The 6,000-nt window shown below is 40.9% G+C and overlaps 1 protein-coding gene across 1 annotated transcript in view; it reads right to left on the bottom strand.

Annotated features, from left to right (window-relative positions):
* The window catches only part of Dtna (dystrobrevin alpha), a 252,517-nt gene extending 247,087 nt beyond the window's left edge, over positions 1-5,430 (bottom strand). Inside the window, exon 1 of the mRNA XM_027400555.2 lies at positions 5,218-5,430. The gene's annotated coding sequence lies outside the window, so the exon portion shown is untranslated. The remainder of the gene's footprint in view (positions 1-5,217) is intronic.
* Between the last annotated feature and the right edge of the window lie 570 nt (positions 5,431-6,000).

Below are 6,000 nucleotides of genomic sequence, written 5' to 3' on the forward strand. Positions count from 1 at the left end.
AAAAAATCCTGTTGCCTAGAACAGATTAGTGAAAGACAGGAGCCGGACCCTTATTTCCATTGCTTGGAAGCCAACATCTGATTATTGCTGGATAGGAATTCTTCTTTTCCCCTGAAGATGACACAGGAAGAATGCCATGACACATTCACATTTTCTTAAGGGATTCTGGGATTCACATCTCAAATACTGGATTTAAACATTTCATGAGAGCCAGATGTTTGTTTAAAGATAAATTTTGGTTCCATCTGTATTGAAGCTCTCCTCTTTGTGGAGGAAGGAGTGCACTATGTGAAAATAAATTGAGGCAAATTTCTTCATTTCCTCAAATTCAAGATTTGGCATATCGAGGGCACGCAATAAATGGATGAAAACCTTGCAAATAGTCTGAAGAGTCAAAATTGATTAAACAGCTTTACCAAAAATCAACTTTCTTTGGTCCCCACTATTATTATTTAATTCTTCATTAACAGGAGACTTTCTCTACTTAGTCTATGCTGATAGTAACATAATGTCAATACCACACTTCAAGGTCTTCAATTTTAATAAAAAAATCAAGCAACTTTATAATTTAGGTGGCTGAAGCCACAGTACATAAGCTATCTTATACTGCCCTCTCATGCTACACTGTGATCTGCAAATACAGTTGATATCCAGACAGCATGCAAGGTGGTTTATTGTAATTTAGTTTTTCACTGATATTTTTCCTGGTGTTCTACTGAGTGCTCTTGATGAGGTGTGTGTGTGTGTGTGTGTGTGTGTGTGTGTGTGTGTGTGTGTGTGTGTGTGTGTTCATGTGTGTGCATGTGGATGTTGAGACCAGAAGTCAGTCTTGAGTGTCATTCCACAGGTGCCATTTGTCCTTCCTTCCTTCCTTCCTTCCTTCCTTCCTTCCTTCCTTCCTTCCTTCCTTCCTTCCTTTCTTCCTTCCCTCCATCCCTCCCTTCCTTTATTTATTTTGTGACAAGGGCTCTCACTAGCTTCCACATAGGCTAGGATGTCTTGCCATCAAGGCCCAAGGATTTACTTGTCTTTGGCGTTCCAGAACTGGAATTCCACATTTATGTCTCCACATCTGGGGATAAAACAGTGTAAGCCTCCTGCTTTCAAGGTAAAGATTTTATCATCTGAGTTCCCTCTTCAGCCTGAACACAAGTGGTTGAACCTATTACTACTTCCTGCATGGTGTGCCAGTCTTTTGACTACAAACCTCTGCATGTGCAGCCACTCCCTTCACTTTGCTGTTAACACGTTAGTCTTGTTATCAGTTGGCCTCATTCAGCAGGGAAATGACCATTAGCCCCACTTCGACAAGACAAGCAAACCTTTTCTGATTCTACTTGGCATTTATCACCATCAATGATCACTATGCTGAGATCAAAACATATAGAATGACTAAGAGTAAGTGAACGAAAGAAAAAAGAAATTACCTAGAAAAAACATCACTGGGAACAGTCATTATTCATTCCTTCAACCTGTAGCTAGTGGTTTGTTTGTTTTGTTTTGTGTGTGTGTTGGTTACTCAAAGTGTAGAAATCAGTAAGGCACAGCCATGTTGTTAGGGACAGTTGGAACTGCAGGTGAACCCTGAACATAAGGCAAACACATTGAGCCTGACATCTGAGGTGAAAGTTGAGGAGCAGCAAGCATTCTGGGAAAAGAAAAATGATTCTATGGACTCTCACAGACTGTGCTAGTATATGGAAGATGCCAGAGATTACAGTTGTGTTTGAGTAAAGTGTTGTTGGTGACCAGAAAAGAATTGGGGAGATGGTAAAGGAATGGTTTGACACTTTGTGACAGACCTTGCAGGATGTGCTAGAGATGGAATATTCTTATTCTGAAGGCTGCTGGAGTTCTTTAATCACTAGCAGCTGCGGTTCTTAGAAAAAAAGGTATATGTGTCCAATATGAGAGATGTACACTGGGTGGTGGTAGTGTGGGCCCAGAGGCCAAGGAATAACTGTAAGAATAAAAAAGCAACCCAGTGAGATGATAAAGACTGAAATCAGAGCAACTGCAGAGGAGCACAGTGGGCAGAGAGGGTTAACTTACAATAATCTAAAATGATGTGTTGATACTGAATACAGGCAGAGAGAAGGCAGGAAGAGTCAATTTTTGTGAACAGCTGAAGTGGCTGGAGTGGGTGGATTAGAGATTAAAGAGATTATCTAGGAAAGTGGCCAGGGACAAGTGAAAGAATTGCTGAGTATTGTAGACAACTCATATGTAGCTGGAGAACCAGGAGCCCTCCCTCAGCAAGCATATGCTATTCTCTCCAAGAAGTCTTAAACAAATCAGAACATAGATAAAAAATAAAAGACAAATAAATCATAAAAACTTCCTGAAATCATCAATGGCAACAGCAGACTGTGCAATGTATTGTCTCAGATGAAGATGTGTTTTTAAGGAATGATGACCATTAGTTCAGTAGAGTGAACGGCTATCTCTTGTAATGGTCACGACATAGATACTTGAACTCAGGGTTCTAGCCAAATAAATAGAAGTATCAGAAATACAAAAACAGGATAGAGTCAATCACAAAGTGATAATTTAGCAAAGGAAGACTTAGAAACCAGTGGACTGGTGAGATGGCTCAGTGGATATAATCACTTGTCGTGCAAGCTTGGCAACCTGAGTTTGATTCCTGAAACCCACATAAAGAGGGAAGGGGAGAACAGACTCCACAAAAGTGTCATCTTACCTCCACAGAAGTGCCATAGCATGTGACCACCTCATCACACACAGAGATACATATTAAAAATAATAGATAAAAATTAAAAAAATAGAAGTTGGAGAGGTAAGTTAAAATTTATAGCACAGAGTTTTTTCCCTTGGCATCTGACTACATGTGCAAACAAGCCTGTAGACCACAGTTCCTTCTGATGGCTTGACATAATTCATCAAAACGTCAAAGTCTTCAGCCAAGTGCATGCTGGGATCTGGAATGACTATATCTTCCACTGGGACAGAGTGAACCTACAATGAACCTCTGCTCAGATAGACGGCAAGTGGGCTTCTGTCAAAGAGAGAACTCAAGGCACCAGGGGTACTTTGTCTAAGTATTTCCAGTCTGCCACCTGCTTCCTTCTCTGCAGGAAATCACCATCCTAATTAGATCTTGGAATGCCCTTACAGTGATTTTTTAAAATCGTCCATTCACTTATTTAATTTTAAGTAGAAGTAGCATAGCCCTAACTACTTGAACTCGAAATGAGCCTCCTAACTTTGATTATAGGTTGGTGCCACCATGCCAGGTTCAATGAGTGATTCTCAAGATACATTTTCAACTTAAAGCAAAATTATATGAGGTATTAAGAAGACAAGACACCATAAGTGAAGATGAGATGGACAGTAATAACAGAAACATATCCAGTAACACATGAGCTATAATTAGCAGACACATACCAAAACACAACAACCTTAACCATGTTCAAAGGAACAAAATCCCAGCTTTCAACCTCATCTTTGGATTAGAAACTTTACCAGTGATGCAACAGTGGGAGACCCATATTTGCATTTGTCAAATACTTTCAGCATTTGTCAATACTGTCAGAATTAGCCACATTGTGAAAAATTCTTATATGTTAGAAATTTGAGCTTTGAATTTTTCTTGTTTTACACACTGAAAATCAAAATCAGATATTAAATACATCAAACATTAAATAGTGGTATAACTGAACCAGATTATAAATGACAGATTTTCTTTCACATGTTTGTGTGTGTCCTGTGTTCTGCTTCATTCTTACTGTCAGTCATTCTGGACACAGCCACTCAAACAATATTACCCATCACCTGATGTGACTAGGAAAAAATTGCTAAGGTACTGTCTGCTGTTAAGAAATGGAGAATTACTTGCAATTTGTGTAATCTAGTGGACTAATTCTAAGTATCACTAAACATTAGTTGACATTTAAGGAACTGCCTAAACTCCTTGAAGGATAGGTACTTCTAACAAAATGCACATTTCCAATCCATAGAGGAAGACTTTCCAACACTTGGCTCAGATTCCTCCTTGCAGACAGGTCTTGGGCACTTAGCCTCATTATTCATAGGAACCTTAAAGGAGAGGGAAACTAGGAGGTGACAGTGGGCACACAAGGCTAGACAGACTAGTCCTGGGCTTTGCTGATTTCACATTTTGTTTGTCCTTGTCCCAGTACTCAGTAGTCATAAGTTTTATTCTGTCCTTACAATGCCTACCTTTTGGCTTAGAAGAGCGACATACTACTTTACTTCTTATTATCAAAGCTGTGTGAAGGAGTCACATTGAACCATTCACTGCTTGCATCAACTTTCGTCAACTTCATTTCAGTCTGGTCTATTTGGCAGGGCAAAATCAGGCCAGTTGTACTGAACCACTGTTCAGCCCCTCATTCTGTCAGGAAAGCGTCAGCGAGCTTATTTTCCCCATATAAAGAAGACTCTCCAATTCACACCATGTACTCTGTGACTATTATGGACAATATTTATTCAGATGGAATGCTGTGTGAGTCTGGAAAAGCTGTCGCTAAGAGGAGAGGGAGAGGTCTCTTGACCAAACAAGAAACAAGACCTATACATGGGCAAAGAGTGAGGAATTGAAATTTTTCCTTCTCCTTGTGATGAAACATTTGGATAGCCAAAACACAAATCTGCAATTGCAAATTTAACAACTGTTTCCCTCCCTCCCTGCCTCCCACTTCTCTGGAGTTCTTTCTAATCAGAGCTCCTTCATTCACTTAGCAGATACAGGCTCATTTGGAGGAGACGAACTGCATAGAATCAAAGAAGTAATGCCCCAAACAACTGCTATTAATACATTGTTTTATTTGATAGAGGCTGCTTGCTTTTTCTCTGCCGCATTTATAAAGATACTTTCTAATAATCTACATTTGAAAACAGTGCCATGCCAGGGAAGCTGTGCTCCATCTCAGTGTCTTCCCACCATAGCTCCTAACTCTATAACCTTGGGTGCTTAAGGGTTAACGGGAAAGAACAAGGATACAGGCTTCACTGAAGTTAGAACTCTGAAATGCAAACTTGAAAACAGCAGCACCCAAGTACTGGGTTTCCTTCTGCCACTAGCAATACCCAAGGCCACTTACTTCCAGAAAGGAAAGCGGCTCCATCCAGACACAACGAAATCTCCACGGTCTTCCATTCATACCACCCACAAAAGCAAAAGTCAATATCCACCTTCCCAGAGATGCACCTTCAAGTACCGATGTTCTGACTTACCCGGATCAGGCACAGCATCCGCTCTTCAACCCTTTTAGTGCCAGTTCACCCAGTGCACACAGTGATTGTTAGCGCGCCCATGGGAAGAACAGATTTTAGCCAAATTGCTAATTAGCTCTGAGACCATAACCAACTCTGAAATTCTAGGGAGAGACGGGAGTTTAAAAACCCGGCTTCCAGATTCTGGCGTCTACGGTGTCTATCTTTAACTTGAAAAAGATTTGGTTTCACATTCCACTGAAGTCCCACTGGCAGATGCCTTTGGTAAACTCACCAATGGCAAGCTTTCAAAGGTCTCCCTCCGCCCTTCCCTCCCAGGGAGCTTCCGCCCACTTCTTCTATAGCTGATTTACTCAGCTGTCCTTTTACCTGTGTCCTCGTGAGTAAAAGAAACCGCTTTCATTGAAGGCTATTCCAGAAACCTTTGCAAGCTGAAGATCAGCTGAGGACTCGCTGGCTCCCCCTACCATCACCCCCGCCCTCCTCACGACCAGAAACCAACTGACTTCCAAACTTGGCTGCCTGGAAAAGAATGTCCTCTGATTGGCATTCCTGGAGGCAGAGAGCCAGGCAGCCAGAGCTTGGCAAACAGCTTCCTAGGGATACACAAAGCAAACAAGGAACTTTCCTGGGCTTTAATTTCAGTTTGAGGAAAATCCAGTCACTATGCTGAGACATATTTCTGTTGAGGCTCAACGTTTTTTTTTTTTTTTTTTTTTTTTTTTTTTTTCTCTCCACTTATCATTTTACCCAAAATGACTAGGAAAAGAGCAAGATAGCACT

Source organism: Cricetulus griseus, chromosome 2 (assembly GCF_003668045.3).
Source record: "Cricetulus griseus strain 17A/GY chromosome 2, alternate assembly CriGri-PICRH-1.0, whole genome shotgun sequence".
In the NCBI taxonomy this organism is placed as follows: Eukaryota; Metazoa; Chordata; class Mammalia; order Rodentia; family Cricetidae; genus Cricetulus; species Cricetulus griseus.